This window comes from Monodon monoceros, unplaced genomic scaffold (genome assembly GCF_005190385.1).
Source record: "Monodon monoceros isolate NGI ecotype Baffin Bay Population unplaced genomic scaffold, NGI_Narwhal_1 Super_Scaffold_7, whole genome shotgun sequence".
Classification (NCBI taxonomy): domain Eukaryota; kingdom Metazoa; phylum Chordata; class Mammalia; order Artiodactyla; family Monodontidae; genus Monodon; species Monodon monoceros.
The window spans coordinates 23,422,757-23,445,090 of NW_021703784.1; the positions used below are offsets into that span (position 1 = coordinate 23,422,757).

Genomic DNA, 22,334 nt, shown 5'->3' on the forward strand with positions numbered 1-22,334 from the left:
CTCCCGTCCCAAACCCTTTGCCTCAAAGCCACTGACAGCCGCTGTGAGAGCTTCTAAGAGGTCCAAGCACGTTCACATTCCCCGATTTTGGATCTCCGCGACTCGCAGAGGTCGGGGACGCACCGAGGCTCGGAGCCGAAGGGCGGGGCCAAGAGGCGGGACGAACGGGGCCAAGCCCCGCCTAACAAAGCGGAACTAGATTTACGTCATTTCTGTCTGCGGCGTTACCTGGGGCACAAGTGGAGCTCAGGCGGCGGCGATTGGCAGGTGAAGGGAATGGTGTCCCCTCCCCCTCAGCCGGTACTGCTCCCACTCGGCTTGCCTCTGGGGCCGCTGGGTCTGAACCTCCTCTGGTTCAGTGTGTTGACGGCCCCAGGTCCTTGAGGTCCCCACCCTATCCAGCCCTCTTAATTAAGTTTTGTTTCTCTGAAACCCCCATTGGGCATCTAGCCTCTCGTTTAAAATCTTGGCCAGGATTAACCCCTTCCCCCGTGTTTCCGTGTTTCCTCTCCTTGCCCTCGGTGAACTCGCGTTCCTCTGGTTCAAAAGAGCTCCCGCCCCATCCTTCGCGCTCTCAGTGCCCCACTCACCGCGCAGATACTGTCTAGTCCACCTTCAGGCCGAGCGGGAAATACGGGAAATACTTAACCTACCTCACGTGTTTTTCTGGACTTTTTTTCTGTTCGATTCATGAAATGGTTTTCTGTCTTTTCATTTCATTATTTAGAGATGGAAAGGGCAAAATCGTTTTTAAGGAGGAGGCTAAGCAGTTTTTTTTTTTTAACCTCTTCCGGTCTTGGTATAAAGGACCACAGAAGAAAAGGAAAAGCGAAATTACAAGATTGATAAAGATCGCGAAACATTTGTTTATTCAATAAAACAGTAGGGGAAACAATGGGAAGCATAGGTTCTAATCCCAGCAAATTAATTTTAATTCTATTTTCAAACTTTTAAAGAAGTAAATGGAACTTAGATTTCAAAGACTTACCTTGTAATCTTTTTCTCATGAAGCCCGAATAGATCAGCGGAGCCATGATCTATTATAATAAAAGTTTTTGAATTGGGATAGATAAAAATCTTATCTCTGAATCTGCAAGTGGAACCCAGATGTAAAATCCTCATGACCTGAACAGTGGCTTGATAGTACTTTTTAGTATCTTAGAATTTCTGAAGTGTTTTCACATTAATTTATTTGGAGCCTCATAATAACCATATGACATCAGTATTGCTTTTTATTTAAGGCCAGCAACTGTCCTTACCCCCTTTTCTTCTCTGGACCTTGTCCTTTTAAACTACTCGAAAGACTTTACCCTTCATAGCTAACAACATCTTAATGTGCCTTAATGTCTCCCATATTTTAAAAAATGTCTTGAATCCATTCCCACCTTCCAGCAAATACCCCTTATCTCTGCTCCCTGACAGCACTCCAAAGAACCATTTACATATTCACTGTCTCAGCGTTCCCACTTCCTCAACACAGGCTTTCTTCCTTGCTGCTCCAATAAGCAACTTTAGTTGGCCAAATCTAATTCTTTATCCTCCATTTACTTGACTCTCCACAATTGAGCACTTCTCTTTCTTGAAATGTGTGGAACTTTATCATTCCTCAGTAATGTGACTCATTTCTGAGTCAGGTAATAATTTTGAATACTGAAAAATATTTCATCACTATTTTGTGCTATTCATAGTGTAATGGTGACATGTGGAATTAGTCTGCAAGTTAACATTTTCAAATGCTACTATCTTAAATCTGGACAACCAGCAAAACAATAAATCAAGCCCTGATTTGTAACATTTGTCAATTTCTATAATATAAATACTCCCACACTGGCCAATTTCAAGCTACCAACATGCCTCAGGAACTGGAAAGGTATGTTAGGTCATGCACCATGATATAGTTTCCACCATGCAGATACCAGTAGATAATATGCAGAGACCAGTAGTTCTCAACCTTGGGTGACTTTGCTCCCCAGGGGACATTTGGCAATGTCTGGAGATATTTTCGATTGTCACAACTGTGCTACTGCATCTGGTGAGTATAAGGCAGGGATTCTGCTAAACTTCCTATTGTGCACAGAACAACCCTCACAACAAAGAACCCAGCCCAGAACATCAATGGGTCACTGTTGAGGAACCCTGCAATAAAAATAAATAACCGCAAGAAAATAAATAGTAGTAAAAAATAGTGTAAGAGAGGAAAAATTTTTTTCTGTACTCTCAGGTTTGGTGCTTGGAGCCTGCAAATTAAACCGACAAAATACAGATTAACAGGAGAAAAGACATACAAATTTTATTTGATGTTAATATTTTAATTTTACATATATACAGGAAAGGAAGTGAAAACCCAAAGGGGTGCTTAGCCCTTGGAGCTTGTATATTATTTTAACAAAGGTGATAAATTTGTGAAGTGACAAGACAAAGGGAAAGAGATTTGGGTTTTTAGAGGTGGTAAATTGTGGGAGGGTAAATATTTGGGGAAAGCTCATGGAGGGTAAGGGTTATTTAAGTAAGGCTGGTTTGTGCAGACCCATCTCAGTGCCAGTGATAATGGTTATTTTGTCTCCAGTGATAATGGTTATTTTTCTCCTCCAGGTATGGGAGAGAAGAGGGGGAACACCTTCACACAGGGAAATGTATGTCCTGCTTTTAGGCAGATAAAGGGAGGATAGAGAGCTTTTCCTACATATGCTATTTCTCAATTGCCTTAAGCTCAAAATAATCCTTATGCCGAAGTAGCATATTTTGGGGTGGTATATTCTGATCCCCGTCAATAGTAAAGTAATTAGTAAGTGATGAGTTTTGAGTGTGTATTACCTTTATTTTATTTAATTGTAAGTTTAAATAATTTAATTTTAAAATAATGACTGTGTTTAAAAACTAACTCACAAAATTCTCAAAAATTTAAAATTTGGCTCTACTGAACCAAAGTCAGCTTAGTACATTGCCAAACCATGCCAGTCAATTTCCCATATAATTATAGTCGCTCCTGCCTATTTCTTTTACCTTACCTCCCACTCTTCTGTCTCTTCTCTGCGCTCCAATGGCACAGTTTTCTTCCTTTCTACCACTTCAACACACCAAGCTCCTTATCTCAAGACATTTTTATCTTTTGTTCCCTGTGCCTGCAACCCTCTTCTACCATTTTCCCATGGTTCCCTCTTTGCATCATGAAAAGTAGTGTCTCCTAATTAGAGAGGCCTTCCTTGGCTGTTTGTACTAAAATACCCCTTGGTCATTCTCTATCCCTACTCTTTTATCTTCATTGCACATGCACTTATTTTGGTTTCTACAGCCATATTTTAAATAACATGTTATTCTACTTATTCTTGATTTCTTTTTTTTCTTATTTTTTAAATAAATTTTTATTGGAGTATAGTTGATTTACAATGTTGCGTTAGTTTCTGCTAATAAAGTGAATCAAAGTGAATCAGTTATACATATACATATATCCACTCTTTTAGATTCTTTTCCCATATACATCATTACAGAGTACTGAGTAGAGTTCCCTTTGCTATACAATAGGTTCTTGCTAGTTATCTATTTTATATATAGTAGTGTGTCTTGATTTCTTTTAGATTTGGCTGTTTTCTGGTAGCCTCTTAAAATATAAAATGAGAATTTAGCTCTCTTACACCAACCATATGTACATATACACACTGATCCTCTACCCTCATCTTCCTAATTTAAAAAAAAAAATCATGTCATAACGCTAAGTAGGTTCCAAAAATTTAATTGCATTCAATATAAGGATGAGTTATTACAAAGCCCAGTTGACCCTGAACAACATGGGATTAGGGTTGCTGACCACCCCCTGCAGTTGAAAATTCGAATACAACTTTTAACTCTCCCAAAACTTAACTACAGTAACCTTACTGATAACATAAACAGATGATTAACACATATTTTGTATGTTATATGTATTATATACTGTATTCTTATAATAAAGTAAGCTAGAGAAAAGAATGTTATTAAGAAAATCATAAGGAAGAGAAAATACATTTATAGTACTGTACTTTATTTGTCGGTGCCATGAGTTTACATCATCTGTTTACATGATGAATTGTCCTTCTGTCATACCTTCAACATTATTGTCTTATATGGTACAAAGCCCCATAGACATTTTATGTATTACTAACACTAGACATCAAAAATGAAGATAATGTGAAAAAAATCTTATTAATCTACAGGTATAATGATTCATACATTGATAATGAAGGGGCAGAAATATGATTGCTTTGTGGTAGCCTAGTGCAATTGATACGATTGCTTCACAGTAGCCTGGCCTATATACTAATGAATGAATTATAAAATTTTTATGTTGTACAGTGCTAGTCATATTCATAGTACAGCACTGGAAACATTGTTAACATTTTTAAACCACTTACCTGTGATGATGGACATATTCAGTTTCTCCAATTACAGGGAGAATGAGGCACACTGTAATGGTTACTAGATTTTCACGTGAAGACACTCACACACATACATAACAGATAAGTTTATTAACTATACAGCATGATTATTATTTTACTATTTATTAAGTGGAAAGGTATAATCATAAAGATCTTCATCCTCATCATCTTCACGTTGAGTAGGCTGAGTAAGAGGAGGGATTGGTCTTTGCTGTCCCAGGGTGGCAGAAGCAGAAGAAATATAGGAGGTGAAAAGGGAGGTAGGAGAGGCCAGCATACTCAGTGTAACTTTACAGAAATAGGTCATAATTTCTGTCTTTTTGCTTTTTCACTTCTCTAAAAATGTTTCTACATGGTTCTAATCCTTCTTCCACTGTTTACTTTAGTTTCAGTGCCCAGAGCATAGAAGAGTCCATGTTGTAAAAGAAGTCAAAAGCAGTCTTGAATAATAAGAACTCTTCTGCCAGATTGTCTAAATGTCAATTTGTTTTCTGGCACTGCTTCTTTTACATTTTCTTCCTTATCACCTGGAACTGGTTCAGAAGCACTCATCTCCATCAAGTCGCCTTCTAATTCCTCTGATGTGGTGTCTATTAGCCCTTGAATGTCGCCAAGATCCATATCGTGCAACCCTTTACCCCCTACCTTTTTTGCCATATCCACAATCCCTTTCATGATTTTCTTGACTAGCTCTGTAATAAATCCTGTGAGGTCATGCACAACATCTGGACACAGTTTTCTCCAGCAGGAATTTATTGTTTCAGGCTTGATGGCTTTCGTTGCTTTTTGTATAACAACGATGGTATCTTTTATGGTGTAATCCTTCTAGACTTCCACGTTGGTCTCTCTATTGAGGTTCTCTGATAGAGGTTGACAATCCTTTCCATAGAGTACCATGTGTAATGAGCCTTCAAGGTCCTTATTGACACCCTGGTCTGGAGGCTGAATTAGAGACGTTGTGTTTTCAGGTCAAGTAGACCACATCAATGCATTCAGTGATGAACTCATGGAGTTCTGAGTGACCAGGGGCATTGTCCAATATCAAAAGAACTTTAAAAGGCAGTCCCTTATTGGCAAGGTACTTCCTGACTTCAGAGACAAAGCATTGATGGAATCAATTCAGTAAAAGTGTGCTGGTTGTCTGGGTCTTCTTGTACAGCCAAAAGACTGGCAGCTGGCATTTATCTTTTCCCTTCAATTATTAAGGGTTAGCAAGTTTATAAATAAGGGCAGTCCTGATCATAAACCCAACTGCATTTGTACAAAACAGTAGCGTTAGCCTATCCCTTCTTGCCTTGAATCCCAGTACTCACTTCTCTTCCTTACTAATAAATGTCCTTTGTGGCACTTTTTTTTCCAGAATAGGTCACTTTCATATGCACTTAGAACCTGTTCAGGGAGATAGCCTTTCCTTTCTCTTCAGTGGGCATCTGAACTCGTCTGCTGCCTCTTAGTTGGCAGAAGCTGCTTCTCCTATTATCTTTACATTTTTTAAAGCCAAACCGTTTTCTAAAATTATCAAATCACACTTTGCTGGCATTAAATTCTTCAGCTTTAGATCCTTCACCTTCCTTTTGCTTTAAGTTGTCCTATAATGACTTCACTTTTTCTTGAATCATATTAGAGTCTGTAGGTATGGCTTTCTTATAGCAATCCTTCACCCACATAAAAGCTACATTTTCAATATAAGACAAAAAGCTATTTCAGCAAAAAGTGCAAGGTTTTCACATCTGATGGCATAGCTGCAGTGACAGCTTCATGAATTTCCTTTCCTTTCCTTTTTTTTTTTTTTACAGTGGTCCTTACACTGGATTCATTTATCTCAAAATGGCAGGCAACTGCAGCTGCAGACCTCAATCTACAGTACATATTAAGCAATTCAACTTTATCTTGTAATGTCATGAACTCTGTTTCTTGGAACACTTCCAGCATCACTAGCAGCTCTTTGTATGGGTCCCATGGTGTTATTCAGGGTTTATATTAAACATGATGAAAAATAGGTGAGAACTGCGAGAGATCACTTTTCACTGTGATATGCAATTCACTGGAGAGGTGAACTGCTCACATGGAGATGATTAGTGTCACACAGCATTTTAAGCAGATTCAACACTTGAGCTCACTGCAATAGCAACAAGAGGTGGCTATGAAATTACTACACTGGTACGGTATGTTCTACAATTAATTTTATGCAGGTATGTTTAATACTGCATCTTTACATTTGTTTACTATTCTCTCAACTGCAAATGGCACCATGTTCAGTCTGTGTGTGCATTAAGTTTTGATAAATTTTAACTTTTTTAAATAGATTCGTGTATATTTTACACTAGCAAATGATAAAATAGACTAGTATCTACATATATTTTATGCCGTCATGACATACCTCTTTATTTTTTGATATTCCTTGGCTATGCAGTTCACCTTATAAGTTTTTTCAAACTGTTACAAATCTCCCAAAATTTTTTCCAATATATTTATTGAAAACTTTGCATGTAAATGTACCCATGCAGTACAAACCCATGTTCAAGGGTCAACTCTAATTAAATATCCAGGGTAAGCCTGCTTTGGAGTCAAGAACCAGTCACCAATCATGTTGTATCCAAATTCATATTATTGGGGGTGGCATTATCATAGGGTATATAATTATGGGGTATTACTGTTGTTGTATCATACATTTTGGGAGGATTAATATTAACATAGTTATGGTTGTATACTTATTCATACTGAGCCATAGCAATAGTTTAGTTTTGGGGTTTTTTTTCTTTTTTTTTGCCCCCTTTCAGGGTGACACTTAAAATACACAAGTCAGATTATGTTACTCCTCTGGTATAACCCTCCAGCAGCTTCCCATCACAGTTACAATAAAATTCTAACTTTTTACCATGGAAAGCACTATGTAATCTGTGATGCCACTACCTCTCTGCTTTTATCTCCTATCACTCTTTTTCTCTATAGTTGGCTACAGTCACACTGGCCTTCTTCCTGTTCCAGTTTCCTATTTCATTGCCTTCACACTTGCTGTTCTGTCTGCCTAAAAAGCTCTTTTTGTATGTAAATGGCTCATTCCACTTCATTCAAGTTTCTGCTTAAACAACAAAGAATTAATATAATATGTAGAATTTTTAGCCTCCTTTGTCACTTATTGTATTATTCCCTCCAATAAATATTTATTTAAAACTCTTTTAATTGGTGCATTATATTAATGAAAGGTTAAAATCTGCCTCTAATCCCCAACATTCATCATACTAAACTCAGTCTAAACAAGCGAACTAAAGCAATACTAATAACAAGATCATTAACCAAGATTAAGATCCTTATGAGTGGTGTCTGATATATGTACAGAGGCATCAGGTATTGGTAGATTCCAGTTTCTAGAATGTTAAGCAAATGCTATTGACCCTACATGAACTGTATGTAACTAAATGTAACTCCTGGCCCTGATTCCAAGACTAAACTTTAGATCAATCTTCAGTGGTGAAGAAACTTTTAAAATGTTATTTCCAATGTGTTGCAGACCATTTCTTTTGTAAAATAAAAATGAATTACTAGAGAAAGAAAAAAAATAACAGATCTACAAACCCACTGATCGTGTGTGTGTGTATGTGTGTGTGTGTGTGTGTGTGTGTGTGCACCACAACAGTATAAAATTGCTATAAAAGCTTCAAACTACTGTCAATTTCTTTACTTATCTCTTCTGGTAACATGTAGTTCAGAGACTGGCATAGGTCTGTGGACCACACTCAAAGTAGTATAGCTTTTAGAGATCCACCTACAGGAGATTCGCTCCAACCCCTTATACCCTATCACTCCCACACCCTATTTCTGCTAACTTTTCAAGTTAAGCCTGCAGTGAATTGTTCTCCTGCTGGTAACAAATTAATTTTTTAAAACTGTTATTATTATTCAGGTAGTACATGTTCATTATAGACATAAGCGAAAAAAACATATTTTAAATTCCTCAATTCTATCAGCACGGTTAACATTCATATTTGTATGTACATAGTTATATATATACAAGACTTATCTATTTGAATAGGGGAGGGAGAAGCTAAGACAAATAGCTTATTACAGATAACTGTTTAATAAACTGCTCTTTGAAAATTGAACATTGTAATATGAAACATTTTCCATGTCAATATGTACATTTACAGCATCACTTTAAATATTCTCACAGGATTCTATTTTATGAAAGCATCATAATTTATTTAACCAATTTTCTATTCAGTCAGCAGCAAATATTATTTATTGATCACCTACTCTTGGCCTACAATTGAGAATGTTTTGGGGAAAATTATGTAATTTGCATGAATCAACACTAATGGTATCTTGTGCTATCATACACACACACACACACACACACACACACACTCTCACATACGTTGCTTTATACCTTCAATCACTAAGCATTGATAACAGGGGTAAAACTCACATAAAGTTGATTATTAGAAAGCATATTAAAGACCCACAATAAATATGTCCCATTTTGTCCCAATGGGACAAAAATGTCCCATTTATGTTTAGTTTCTCACTTTTGTAAAATCTAGATGTTATGCACTCTCATAGAATGCTTATAGGTGTAAACTGATTAACATTTTTGAGGACAATTGGCTGTGTCAAAATTTTAGTGTGCATACTCTTTTTTTTTTTAAACATCTTTGTTGGGGTATAATTGCTTTACTATGGTGTGTTAGTTTCTGCTTTATAACAAAGTGAATCAGTTATACATATACATATGTTCCCATATCTCTTCCCTCTTGCGTCTCCCTCCCTCCCACCCTCCCTATTCCACTCCTCCAGGTGGTCACAAAGCACCGAGCTGATCTCCCTGTGCTATGCGGCTGCTTCCCGCTAGCTATCTACCTTACGTTTAGTAGTATATGTATGTCCATGCCTCTCTCTTGCTTTGTCACAGCTCACTCTTTTTTTGTGAAGTTATGTATATCTGAGCTACATACACATCATAGAAACAAAATCACACAATATAAAAGAATATACCAAAATAAAATCTCCTTTTCATTTCTAAATCCAGTCCCTTAGTCCCCCTGGTCCCTCCCCAGAGACAATCAGCAGTTTTCTTATATCCCCTTTCAGAGAGAGTCAATGCAAATATATATATGCATACCTTTTCTCATAACATTTCCACTTATAAAAGTCCATCCAACAGAAATAATTGCATATGTACAAAAATATATGTATAAGGATATTCATTTTGTAATTGTAATAGCAAAAAAAATAGAAACAATTTGAATGTCCAATAATAAAGAGTAAATAAATTATGACATATCTATACTTAGAAATACTGTGCAACTATAAAAAGAATGAGGAAGATCTATATGTATTAACATGGAAAATCTCCAACATATATTGTTAAGTAAAGAAAGCAGAAAATATGTATCATTTCATCACATTAATGCAAATAAACAATCCTCTATGGTATGTGTGTGTATATGTATATATACATATATATAGTCCAAATTTAAATATATAAGAAAAGAGCTGGAAGAATCACATACCTATTAATAGAGATAAAGATAACCTTTGAACAGAAGACTGGACTAGAAGAAATGGGGAATGGGGTATTTTCGCTTTTTACTCTATAGTACTATATTGTTTGAAATTTTTACTACAAGAATGTATATGTGTATTATTTACATAATAACTTTTAGAGTAGATAAATCTAGGCAATGCTATGAATAATTTTGGATTTTAAGCAGAAATGAAATGTTAAACAGGGAATGATATTTATCTATTTTTCTAATGCTGTTTAAATATTGCCCTGTTTCTATGGTTATTTGTGAATAACCAGGTAACAGTGTTCTGTATGTTGAACAATGCAAAAGAACATGAATTACAGAAAAAGTAATGAATTGAAGTGACCACCATGTTTCAAAATTCAGTATAATTATTTTCCTATTTTTTCCTCACATTTGAAAATTAAAATTTTGATACGATTTTTATTTATGATAAATCTCAGATAGCAAGGTTTTCTTCTGTGTTTATCCCTTTTAATGATAGAAGTAGTGACAGTGTCCTTAAAAATTATTAAAACTGATTATCACACTATTTACAAAGAAATTAACAAATCTTTTAAGTACCAAATATCATTCCTGCTATTATTTATGCTAATAGTTATTTATAAGTTATGAGAATGCTTATAATGTTCAGTCATGTTTTTTTATCCAGAATAATGCATGTGAATAATTCTTATATTTGAAAATAGTTTATATTATAATAATAGATACAATATATTGAATGGTTATGATGGACCAGAAATTGTACTAAATGCTTTACCTGTATCATCTGATTTAATCCTCACAATTCTATGAAGTGGGTACTATGCCTCCGCATATTTTACAGATGAGGAAACTGAAGTTGGAATAAGTTAAATAACTTTTATAAGATCACACAATTAAGTATGAGGTAGAATATGATTTAAACACTGGTCTGTCTTACTTCAGACCCAAAGATTTAACCTATAACCGCATGCCTCCTATATTATTAAACCTATTTGAAGAGAAATTAAAAAGTCACAGAGCATTTTTCTCATAGAGCATTTTCTCCTTACTCTTAAAAGTTCCAATTTTTAAAACTCAGGAATATACACAGTTAGGAAGAAAACTTCTTTAGTTTTAAGCCTCCATGTAAGTTTAAACATCAAAAGAGAAATACAATTTAAATAAAATATGTAAATAGGTTTTTCTTTCATTTTTCCTTATAAATAACATATCTTTTAGACAGTTTTTCTGTTTGGTCTCTGTCTCTCTAAATATAATGCACATATTAGTAGATGTGTGTTATATATACAGTCCTAAATACTTCAGGACTTTGGGATTTGTAAGTCCTTTTAAATTTAGCATTTTACAAGTAACGGTTCAGAATTTTTTAATTTTAAGTAGAACTATATTCACTTAGTTTGGACTATGATAAAGCATCTCAGAACCATGCTGCTACTGCAAATGTAATGAGTGACATTTATACAATGAAGTATTAATAACTCTGAGATTAAGTAAAATCCATGTTTCTCTCTGTGTTCAGTATAGGGCCTTTTTTCCCTTTCTTTTTTTTGACCATTGGAGCCTTGTGTCCTTTATAAGGTAAACTCAGAGACTTGTGAAATTGAAAGTCTCTTTGGAGTTAATTTATTACAGTGCTTTTATTTTACAAACAATGAAATGGAAGCCAAAAGATGTTAAGCTATTTGTCCTTGGTTATGTTAAGTAGCGCTGTGAACTAAAACTAAAATACATCTTCAGTCTTTCAGTTCAGTAGGCTTCCTTCCCTGATTATGTGTAAGAAAACTACCAAAACAACAGGTTACTTGCAAATCTTATATATACCTTGTATTTCCTCTCATTATGTATACTGGAAAATGAATATAATTCCTGTATTAATTTATATAACCTAAATAAACAAAATTCTTGCATTACACTTTTCTGATAGAACTGGGACAATATTGGAAAAGTTTAATTATTTGACCTACTCAATCATTCAATTTTGGATGAGATCCTTTTTAGGATAATAAATGTTTAAGCAGCATAAATAAGAATTTAGCTTACTCCAGTTTATTTGTGTAGTAAAATACACGTAGGATGAAATTTATCATCTTAACCATTATTAAGTGTACAGTTCAGTGGTATTAAATACATTCATAATGTTGTGCAACTATTGCCACCAACCATCTCCAGAACTCTTTTCATCTTGAAATTCTATACCCATTAAACAATAACCCTCCATACCCGCTCCAAACTCCCGGCACCACCATTCTTTCTGTCTCTATGATTTTGACTACTATAAGTACTTCATATAAAGGGAATCATACACTATCTGTTTTTTTTTTTTTTGCGACTGTTTTCCTTTCAATTAGTATAATGTCCTCAAGGTTCATCTATGTTATATCATATGTCCGATTTCCCTCCTTTTAATGGAAGAATAATATTCCATTGTATGTATATATTACATTTTGTTTATCCATTCATTTTTAATGGATACATGGTTTCCCACATTTAGCTATTGTTAAAAATGCTACTATGAACATGGGTGTATAGAGATCTCTCTTAGAGACCCTACTTTCAATTCTTCCAGGGAAATACCCAGATGTGAATTACTAGATCATATGGTAATTCTATTTTTAGTTTTTTGAGGAATCACCATATTTTTTTCCATAGTGGTTGTACCATTTCTTATTGCAGCTAGCAGTGCACAAGCGTTCCAGTTTCTCCACATCCTTACCAAAACTTTTTTGTAGTAATATCATAATGGGCATGAGATGTTATCTCACTGCGGTTTTGATTTGCATTTCCCTAATGATTAATGATGTTGAGCATCCTTTCATATGATTATTGGCCATTTGTATGTCTTCTTTGGAGCAATGTCTATTCAAGTCCTTTCACATTTTAAAATCAGCTTGATTGTTTTTTGTTTTTGTTGTGGTGGTTGTTGCGTTTCAGGAGTTCTCCAAGTATTATGGATATAAATCCTTTGTCAGATATATGATTTGAAAATATTTTCTCCCATTCTCTGATTTGCTTTTTTACTCTGTTAGTGCTGTCTTTTGATGCACAGAATGCTTAACTTTCATGAAGTTCACTTTGTCTGTTTTTTTTTCATCCGTTGTGTCTTGTGCCTTTGGTGCATTGCCACATGCAATGTCATGAAGATTTTGCCCTATGTTTTCTTTGAAAAGGTTTATGGTTTTAGGTCTTACATTTGTTTTTGATACATTTTGAGTTAAATTTTGTGTATGATGATTGATAAGGGTCAAATTTCATTCTTTTGCATGTAAATACTCAGTTTTCTCAGCACCATTTATTGAAAAGACTGTCTTTTTCTCCACTGAATTATCTTGGCATCCTCGATAAAAATCATTTCACCATATATAGGAGAGTATATTTTTGGGTTCTCTATCCTATTCCATTCATCTAATGTTTGTCCTTATGCCAGTGCCACATCGTTTTGAATACTGTAGCTTTGCTGTAAGTTTTGAAATCAGAAAGTGTGAGTTCTCCAGCTTTTTCTTTTTCCAGATTGTTTTGACTATTCCTGGTCGCTTGAGGTTCCATATAAATTTTAGGATGGGTTTTTCCATTTCTGCAAAAAAATGTCATTAGGATTTTGATAGAGGTTGCACTGAATCTGTAGGTTGTTTTGGGTAGTTTTGACATCTTAACAAAGTTAAGTTTTCCAATCCATGAACATGGGATGTATTTCCATTTATTTGTCTTCTTTAATTTCATTCAGCAATGTTTTGTAGTTTTCAATGGACAGATCTTTCACTTCCTTGGTAAAGTTAATTCCTAAGTATTTTATTCTATTTGATGCTATTGTAAATAGAACTGCTATTGTAATTTCCTTTCTGGATTGTTCATTGTTAGTGTCTAGAAATGCAACTGATTTTTATGTGCTGACTTTGTATCCTGCTACTTTGCTGAATTCATTTACTAGTTCTAAAAGGGCTTTTTGGTTTTTGGGTTTTGGGGTTTTTATGGTGGAATCGTTAAGGTTTTGTACATATAAGATGACATTATCTGTGAACAGAGATAATTTTACTTCTTCCTTTCCAGTTTGGTGCCTTGTATTTCTCTCTCTTGACAAATTACTCTGACTAGAATTTTGAGTATTATGTTGAATAGAAGTGGCAAAAGTGGATATCCTTGCCTTATTCCTGATTTCAGAGTAAAAGCTTTCAGTCTTTCACCATTGAGTTTAATGTACACTGTGGAATTTTCATTTATGACCTTTATGTTGAGCTAGTTTCCTTCTATTCCAAGTTTATTGAGTGTTATTATCATAAAAGGGTGCTAAATTTTATCAAATGCATTTCCTGCATCAATTGAGATAATCATGTAGGTTTTTTCCTTACTTCTGTTAATGTTTTATATTATATTGATTGATTTTTTAACACAATATAATAGGAAAATAGATAAATAAATGAAATTAATAAAGCTTCAGTAGCCTACAGGAAATACAATACTTAATATCTGAGGTGTGGTCAGGTCAATACTAGTTGAGATCCTAAGAGTATGCCTAGTAGTAGACACAGTCCCTACATCACATGTTAATTCAGATCCTGCTTGAGGCAGACATTATAGGACTTCATCTTAAGACTTCCATTACATTACTTTCTGATTTGTATATTTTTCTACTAATTGAAGACTCAGAGATTACATCTTGTCATATGACAACTATCAGATAGGATAATCCAAAGCTCTAAGTGAAAATTCATACATTTCTTTTTTAAAAAAAATTCAATTTATCTAAGCTAAAAAAAAGAAAAACCCAAAAATGATTAAACTATTTCACCCACCCTCCACTGTCTCTCCACCTCTGGAGGTTACCAGTCTGTTCTCTGTATCTATAAGCTTGGTTTTCTATTTACTTATTTTTCTGTTTTTCTTTTTTTTAATATATATATTTCATATATAAGGGAGATCATAAGGTGTTTATCCTTCTCTGTCTGACTACTTAGCATAATGCCCTGAGGTCTGTACATGTTGTCACAAATAGCAAAATTTTCTTATTATTTTATGGCTGATTTTATTCCATTTTGTATATATTCCACATCTTCTTTATCCATTCATCAATCTGTGGGACACTCAGCTTGTTTCCATATACCACTGAACTGTTTGGCTATTGTAAATAATGCTGCAATGAACATGGGGTATATATATCTTTTCGAGTTAGTGTTTTCATTTTCTTCAGGTAAATATCTAGAAGTAACATTGCTGGATCATACGGTAGTTATATTTTTAATTTTTTCAGGAAACTTCACACTGTTTTCCATAGTGGCTGCACAAATTTACATCCCTATCAGCAGTGCATAAGGGTTCCCTTTTCTCCACATCCTCACCAACACTTGTTATTTCTAGTCTTTTTTATAATAGCCATTCTAACAGGTGTAAGGTGATATCTCATTGTGGTTTTGATTTACACTTCCCTGATGATTAAGGATGTAGAACATCTTTTCATGTACTTGTTGGCCATCTGTATGTCTTCTTTGGGAGAATGTCTATTCAGATCTTCTGCCCATTTTTAAATTGGATTGTTTGTTTTCTATTGTGTTGTGTGAGTTTTTTAACATATTTTGGATTTTAGCCCCTTATCGGATATATGATTTGCAAATATTTTCTCCCATTAAGTAGTTTGCCTTTTCATTTTGTTGATGGTTTCCTTTGCTGTGCAGAAGATTTTAGTTTAATATAGTCCCACTTGTTTATTTTTGCACTGTCGCTTTTGCTTTTGGTGTCATATTAAAAAGTCATTGCCAAAACCTATGTCAAGGAGCTTATCACCTTTGTTTTCTTCCAGGAGTTTTATGGTTCAGGTCCTATGTTCAAATTTTTAATCCATTTTGAGTTAATTTTTCTGTATGGTGTAACATAGTGGTCCAGTTTCATTCTTTTGCATGTTGCTGTCCAATTTTCCCTGCACCACTTATTGAAAAGACTCTTCTTCCCCCATTGTATATTCTTGTCTCCTTTGTCATAAATTAATTGATTATATATGTGTGGGTTTTTTTCTATACTGTCTATTCTATTCCATTGATCTGTGTTTCTGTTTTTTTATGCCAGTACCATGCTGTTTTAATTATTATAGCTTTTAAATATAATTCAAAATCAGGGAACATGATGCCTCCAGCTTTGTTCTTCTTTCTCAAGATTGCTTTGGCTAATAGGAGTCTTTAATGGTTCCATACAAATTTTAGAATTGTTTGTTCTATCTCTGTGAAAAATGCCATTGGAATTTTGATAGGGATTACATTGAATCTGTAGATTGCTTTAGGAAGTATTGACATTTTAATAATATTAATTCTTTTAATACATGAGCATGGAATGGTTTTCCATTTATTTCTGTCTTTAATGTCTTTCATTAATGTCTTGTAATTTTCAATACACAGGTCATTCACATCCTTGGTTAAACTTTTAAAATATTTATTTATTTATTTGGCTGCACCAGGTCTTAGTTGCGGCATGTGGCATCTTTAGCTGTGACGTGTGAAATCTTAGTTGAGGTATATGAGATCTAGGTCCCTGACCAGGGATTAAACCTGGACCCCCTACATTGGGAGTGCAGTGTCTTAGCCCATGGACCACCAGGGAAGTCTCCACATTGGTTAAATTTATTCTTAGATATTTTATTCTTTTTGATGCAATTGTAAATGGAATTGTTTTCTTAATTTCTCTATCTGATAGTTCATTATTAGTGTATAGAAATGCAACAGATTTTGTATGTTTGCTTTGCATCCTACAGCTTTACTGAATTCATTTATTAGCTCTAACAGTTTTTTGGTGGAGTCTTTAGGGTTTTCTATATATAATATCATGTCATCTATGTGAAGGGACAGTGTTACTTCTTCCTCTCCAATTGGATACCTTTCATTTCTTTTTCTTGCTTAAATGCTCTGGCTAGGACTTTCAATACTATGTTGAGTAAAACTGGTGACTGTGGGCACGCTCATTTTGTTCCTGATCTTTAATGAAATGCTATCAGCATTTAACTATTGAGTGTAATGTTAGCTGTGGGCTTGGATGACCTTTATAATGTTGAGATATGTTCCCCTCTATACTGGATTTGTTGAGAGCATTGATTGATTTTTGTATCTTGAACCATCCTTGCATTCCAAGAATAGATCCAGCTTGTTCAATGTGATAATAATTTTAATATGCTGCTGTATTCTGTTTGCTAGTATTTTGTTGAGGATTTTTGCATCAATGTTCATAGGGATATTGGTCTGTAGTTTTCTCTTCCTGTAGTGTCTTTGTCTGGCTTTGGTATCAGGATAAAGCTGACCTCATAGAATGAGTTAGGAAGTGTACCCTCCTCTTCAATTTTTTGAAGAGGAAAAGCTTGAGAAGGATTGGCATTTCTTCTTCTTTCAAAGTTTGCTAAAATTCACTAGTGAAGCCATCAGGTGATGAGCTTTTATTTGTCAGGAGATTTTTTATTACTGATTCAGTCTTTTTACTAGATGCAAAAAAAGCATTTGACAAAATTCAACATCCATTCATGATAAAAACTCTCATCAAAGTGGGTATAGAGGGAAGATATATCAACATAATAAAGGTCAGTTGCATCAAACCCACAGCAGGCACCATACTCAATGGTGAAAAGCTGAAAGCCTTCCCACTAAATTCAAGAATCAGACAAGGGTGCACACTCTTACCACTACTATCTAACATAGTACTGAAGTCCTAGCCACAACAATCAGACAAGAAAAAATTAAAAGTAGGGAAGAGGTAAAACTGTCACTGTTTCTTTTTTTTTAACATCTTTATTGGAGTATAATTGCCTTACAATGATGTGTTAGTTTCTGCTTTATAACAAAGTGAATCAGCTATACATATACATATATCTCCATATCTCCTCCCTCTGTGTCACCCTCCCAGCCTCGCTATCCCACCCCTATAAGTGGTCACAAAGCACCGAGTTGGTCTCCCTGTGGTAGGCAGCTGCTTCCCGCTAGCTACCTATTTTACATTTGGTAGTATATATAAGTCCATGACACTCTCTCACTTCGTCCCAGCTTACCCTTCCCCTTCCCCATGTCCTCAAGTCCATTCTCTACATCTCCGTCTTTATCCTTCTCCTGCCCCTACGTTCTTCAGAACCTATTTCTTTTTTTTTTTTTAGATTCCATGTATATGTGTTAGCATACGGTATTTGTTTTTCTCTTTCTGACTTACTTCACTCTGAATGACAGACTCTTGGTCCATCCACCTCACTACAAATAACTCAATTTCGTTTCTTTTTATGGCTGAGTAATATTCCATTGTATATATGGGCCACATCTTCTTTATCCATTCACCTGTCAGTGGACACTTAGGTTGATTCCATGTTCTGGCTATTGTAAATAGAGATGCAGTGAACACTGTGGTACATGACTCTTTTTGAATTATGGTTTTCTCAGGGTATATGCCCAGTACTGGAATTGCTGGGTCATATTGTGGTTCTATTTTTAGTTTTATAAGAAACCTCCATACTGTTCTTCATAGTAGCAGTATCAGTTAACATTGCCACCAACAGTGCAAGAGGGTTCTGTTTTCTCCACACCCTCTCTAGTATTTATTGTTTGGAGATTTTTTGATGATGGCCATTCTGACTGTTGTGAGGTGATACCTCATTGTAGTTTTCATTTGCATTTCTCTAATGATTAGTGATGTTAAGCATTCTTTCATATGTTTGTTGGCAATCTGTATATCTTCTTTAGAGAAATGTCTATTTAGGTCTTTTGCCCATTTTTGGATTGGGTAGTTTGTGTTTTGATATTGAGCTGCATGAGCTGCTTGTAAATTTTTGAGATTAATCTTTTGTCAGTTACTTCAATTGCACATATTTTCTCCATTCTGAGGGTTGTTTTTTTGTTTTGATTATGGATTCCTTTGCTATGCAAAAGCTTTTAAGTTTCATTAGCTCCCATTTGTTTATTTTTGGTTTTATTTCCATTTCTACAGAAGGTGGGTCAAAAACAATCTTGCTGTGATTTATGTCATAGAATACTCTGCCTATGTTTTCCTCTAAGAGTTTTATAGTGTCTGGCCTTACATTTAGGTCTTTAATCCATTTTCAGTTTATTTTTGTGTATGGTGTTAGGGAGTGTTCTAAATTCATTCTTTTACAGGTAGCTGTCCAGTTTTCCTATCACCACTTATTGAAGAGGCTGTCTTTTCTCTACTGAATATTCTTGCCTCCTTTATCAAAAATAAGGTGACCATATGTGCGTGGGTTTATCTCTGGGCTTTCTATCCTGTTCCATTGATCTGTATTTCTGTTTTTGTGCCAGTACCATACTGTTGTGATTACTGTAGCATTGTAGTATACTCTGAAGTCCAGGAGCCTGATTAGTCCAGCTCCATTTTTCTTTCTCAATATTTCTTTGGTTATCAGGGGTCTTTGTGTTTCCATACAAATTGTGAAACATTTTGTTCTACTTCTGTGAAAAATGTCATTGGTAGTTTGATAGGAATTGCAGTGAATCTGTAGATTGCTTTGGGTAGTATAGTCATTTTCACAATATTGATTCTTCCAATCCAAGAACATGGTATATCTCTCCATCTGTTTGAATCACCTTTATTTTCTTTCACCAGTGTCTTCTACTTTTCTGCATACAGGTCTTTTGTCTCCTTAGGTAGGTTTATTGCTGGGTATTTTATTCTTTTTGTTGCAATGGTAAATCGGAGTGTTTTCTTAATTTCTCTTTCAGATTTTTCATCATTAGTGTATAGAAATGCAAGAGATTTCTGTGCATTAATTTTGTATCCTGCTACTTTACCAAATTCATTGATTAGCTAGTAGTTTTCTGGTAGCATCTTTAGGATTCTCTTTGTATAGTATCATGTCATCTGCAAACAGTGACAGCTTTACTTCTTCTTTTCCAACTTGGATTCCTTTTATTTCTTTTTCTTCTCTGATTGTCGTGGCTAAGGCTTCCAAAACTTGTTAAATAATAATGGTGAGAGGGGCAACCTTGTCTTGTTCCTGATCTTAGTGGAAATGCTTTCAGTTTTTAATCATTGAGAACAATGTTGGCTGTGGGTTTGTCATATATGACCTTTATTATGTTGAGGTAAGTTCCCTCCATGCCTACTTTCTGGAGGGTTTTTTTTTTTTATCATAAATTGGTGTTGAATTTTGTCAAAAGCTTTCTCTGCATCTATTGAGATGATCATATGGTTTTTCTCCTTCAATTTGTTAACATGGTGTATCACATTGATTGATTTGCGTATATTGAAGAATCCTTGCATTCCTGGAATAAACCCCACTTGATCATGGTGTAGGATCCTTTTAATGTGCTGTTGGATTCTGCTTGCTAGTATTTTGTTGAGGATTTTTGAATATATGTTCATCAGTGATATGGGCCTGTAGTTTTTCTTTGTGACATCTTTGTATGGTTTTGGTATCAGGGTGATGGTGGCCTTGTAGAATGAGTTTGGGAGTGTTCCTCCCTCTGCTATATTTTGGAAGAGTTTGAGAAGAATAGGTGTTAGCTCTTCTCTAAATGTTTGATAGAATTCCCCTGTGAAGGCCATCTGGTCCTGGGCTTTTTTGTGTTGGAAGAATTTTAATCACAGTCTCAATTTCAGTGCTTGTGATTGGTCTGTTTATATTTTCTATTTCTTCCTGCTTCAGTCTCAGAAGTTTGTGCTTTCCTAAGAATTTGTCCATTTCTTCCAGGTTGTCCAATTTATTGGCATATAGTTGCTTGTAGTAATGTCTCATGATCCTTCGAATTTCTTCAGTGTCAGTTGTTACTTCTCCTTTTTCATTTCTAATTCTATTGATTTCAGTCTTCTCCCTTTTTTTCTTGATGAGTCTGGCTAATGGTTTATCAATTTTGTTGATCTTCTCAAAGAACAAGCTTTTAGTTTTATTGATCTTTGCTATTGTTTCCTTCATTTCTTTTTCATTTATTTCTGATCTGATCCTTATGATTTCTTTCCTTCTGCTAACTTTGAGGGGTTTTTGTTCTTCCTCTGCTTTGGGTGTAAGGTTAGGTTGTTTATTTGAGATGTTTCTTGTTTCTTGATGTAGGATTGTATTGCTATAAACTTCCCTCTTAAAACTGCTTTTGCTGCATCCCATAGGTTTTGAGTCGTCGTGTTTTCATTGTCATTTATTTCTAGGTATTTTTTGATTTCCTCTTTGATTTCTTCAGTGATCTCTTAGCTATTTAGTAGTGTATTGTTTAGCCTCCATGTGTTTGTATTTTTTACAGATATTTTCCTGTAATTGATATCTAGTCTCATAGCCTTGTGATCGGAAAAGATACTTGATATGATTTCAATTTTCTTAAATTTACCAAGGCTTGATCTGTGACCCAAGATATGAGCTATCCTGGAGAATGTTCCATGAGCACTTGAGAAGAAAGTGTATTCTGTTGTATTTGGATGGAATGTCCTAAAAATTTTAATTAAGTCCATCGTGTTTAATGTATCAATTAAAGCTTGTGTTTCTTTATTTATTTTCATTTTAGATGATCTGTCCATTGGTGAAAGTGGAGTGTTAAAGTCCCCTACTATGATTGTGTTAATGTTAATTTCCCCTTTTATGGCTGTTAGCATTTGCCTTATGTATTGATGTGCTCTTATGTTGGGTGCATAAATATTTACAATTGTTATATCTTCTTGGATTGATCCCTTGATCATTATGTAGTGTACTTCTTTATCTCTTGTAATAGTCTTTATTTTAAAGTCTGTTTTGTCTGATATGAGTGTTGCTACTCCAGCTTTCTTCTGATTTCCATTTGCATGGAAATCTTTTTCCATCCCCTCACTTTCATTCTGTATGTGTCCCTAGGTCTGAAGTGGGTCTCTTCTAGACAGCATATATATGGGTCTTGTTTTTGTATCCATTCAGCTAGTCTATGTCTTTTGGTTGGAGGATTTAATCCATTTTCATTTAAGGTAATTATTGATATGTATGTTCCTATTACCATTTTCTTAACTGTTTTGGGTTTGTTATTGTAGGTCTTTTCCTTATCTTGTGTTTAGCATTTGTTCTAAAGCTGGTTTGGTGGTGCTGAATTCTCTTAGCTTTTGCTTGTCTGTAAAGGTTTTAATTTCTCCCTCGAATCTGAATGAGATCCTTGCTGGGCAGAGTAATCTTGGTTGTAGGTTTTTCCCTTTAATCACGTTGAATATGTCCTGCCATTCCCTTCTGGATTGCAGAGTTTCTGCTGAAAGTTCAGCTGTTAACCTTATGAGGATTCCCTTGTAATTTATTTGTTGCTTTTGCCTCGCTGCTTTTAATATTTTTTCTTTGTATTTAATTTTTGATAGTTCGATTAATATGTGTGTTGGTTTGTTTCTCCTTGGATTTATCCTGTATAGGACTCTCTATGCTTCCTGGATTTGATTAACTATTTCCTTTCCCATATTCAGGACGTTTTCAACTATAATCTCTTCAAATATTTTCTCATTCCTTTTCTTTTTCTCT

At 34.8% G+C, this 22,334-nt stretch overlaps 1 protein-coding gene across 1 annotated transcript in view; it reads left to right on the top strand.

Moving 5' to 3' along the window:
- The first annotated feature begins 228 nt into the window (after positions 1-228).
- The window catches only part of CUNH11orf65 (chromosome unknown C11orf65 homolog), a 124,162-nt gene continuing 102,056 nt past the window's right edge, over positions 229-22,334 (top strand). The window contains exon 1 of the mRNA XM_029207710.1: positions 229-267. The gene's annotated coding sequence lies outside the window, so the exon portion shown is untranslated. The remainder of the gene's footprint in view (positions 268-22,334) is intronic.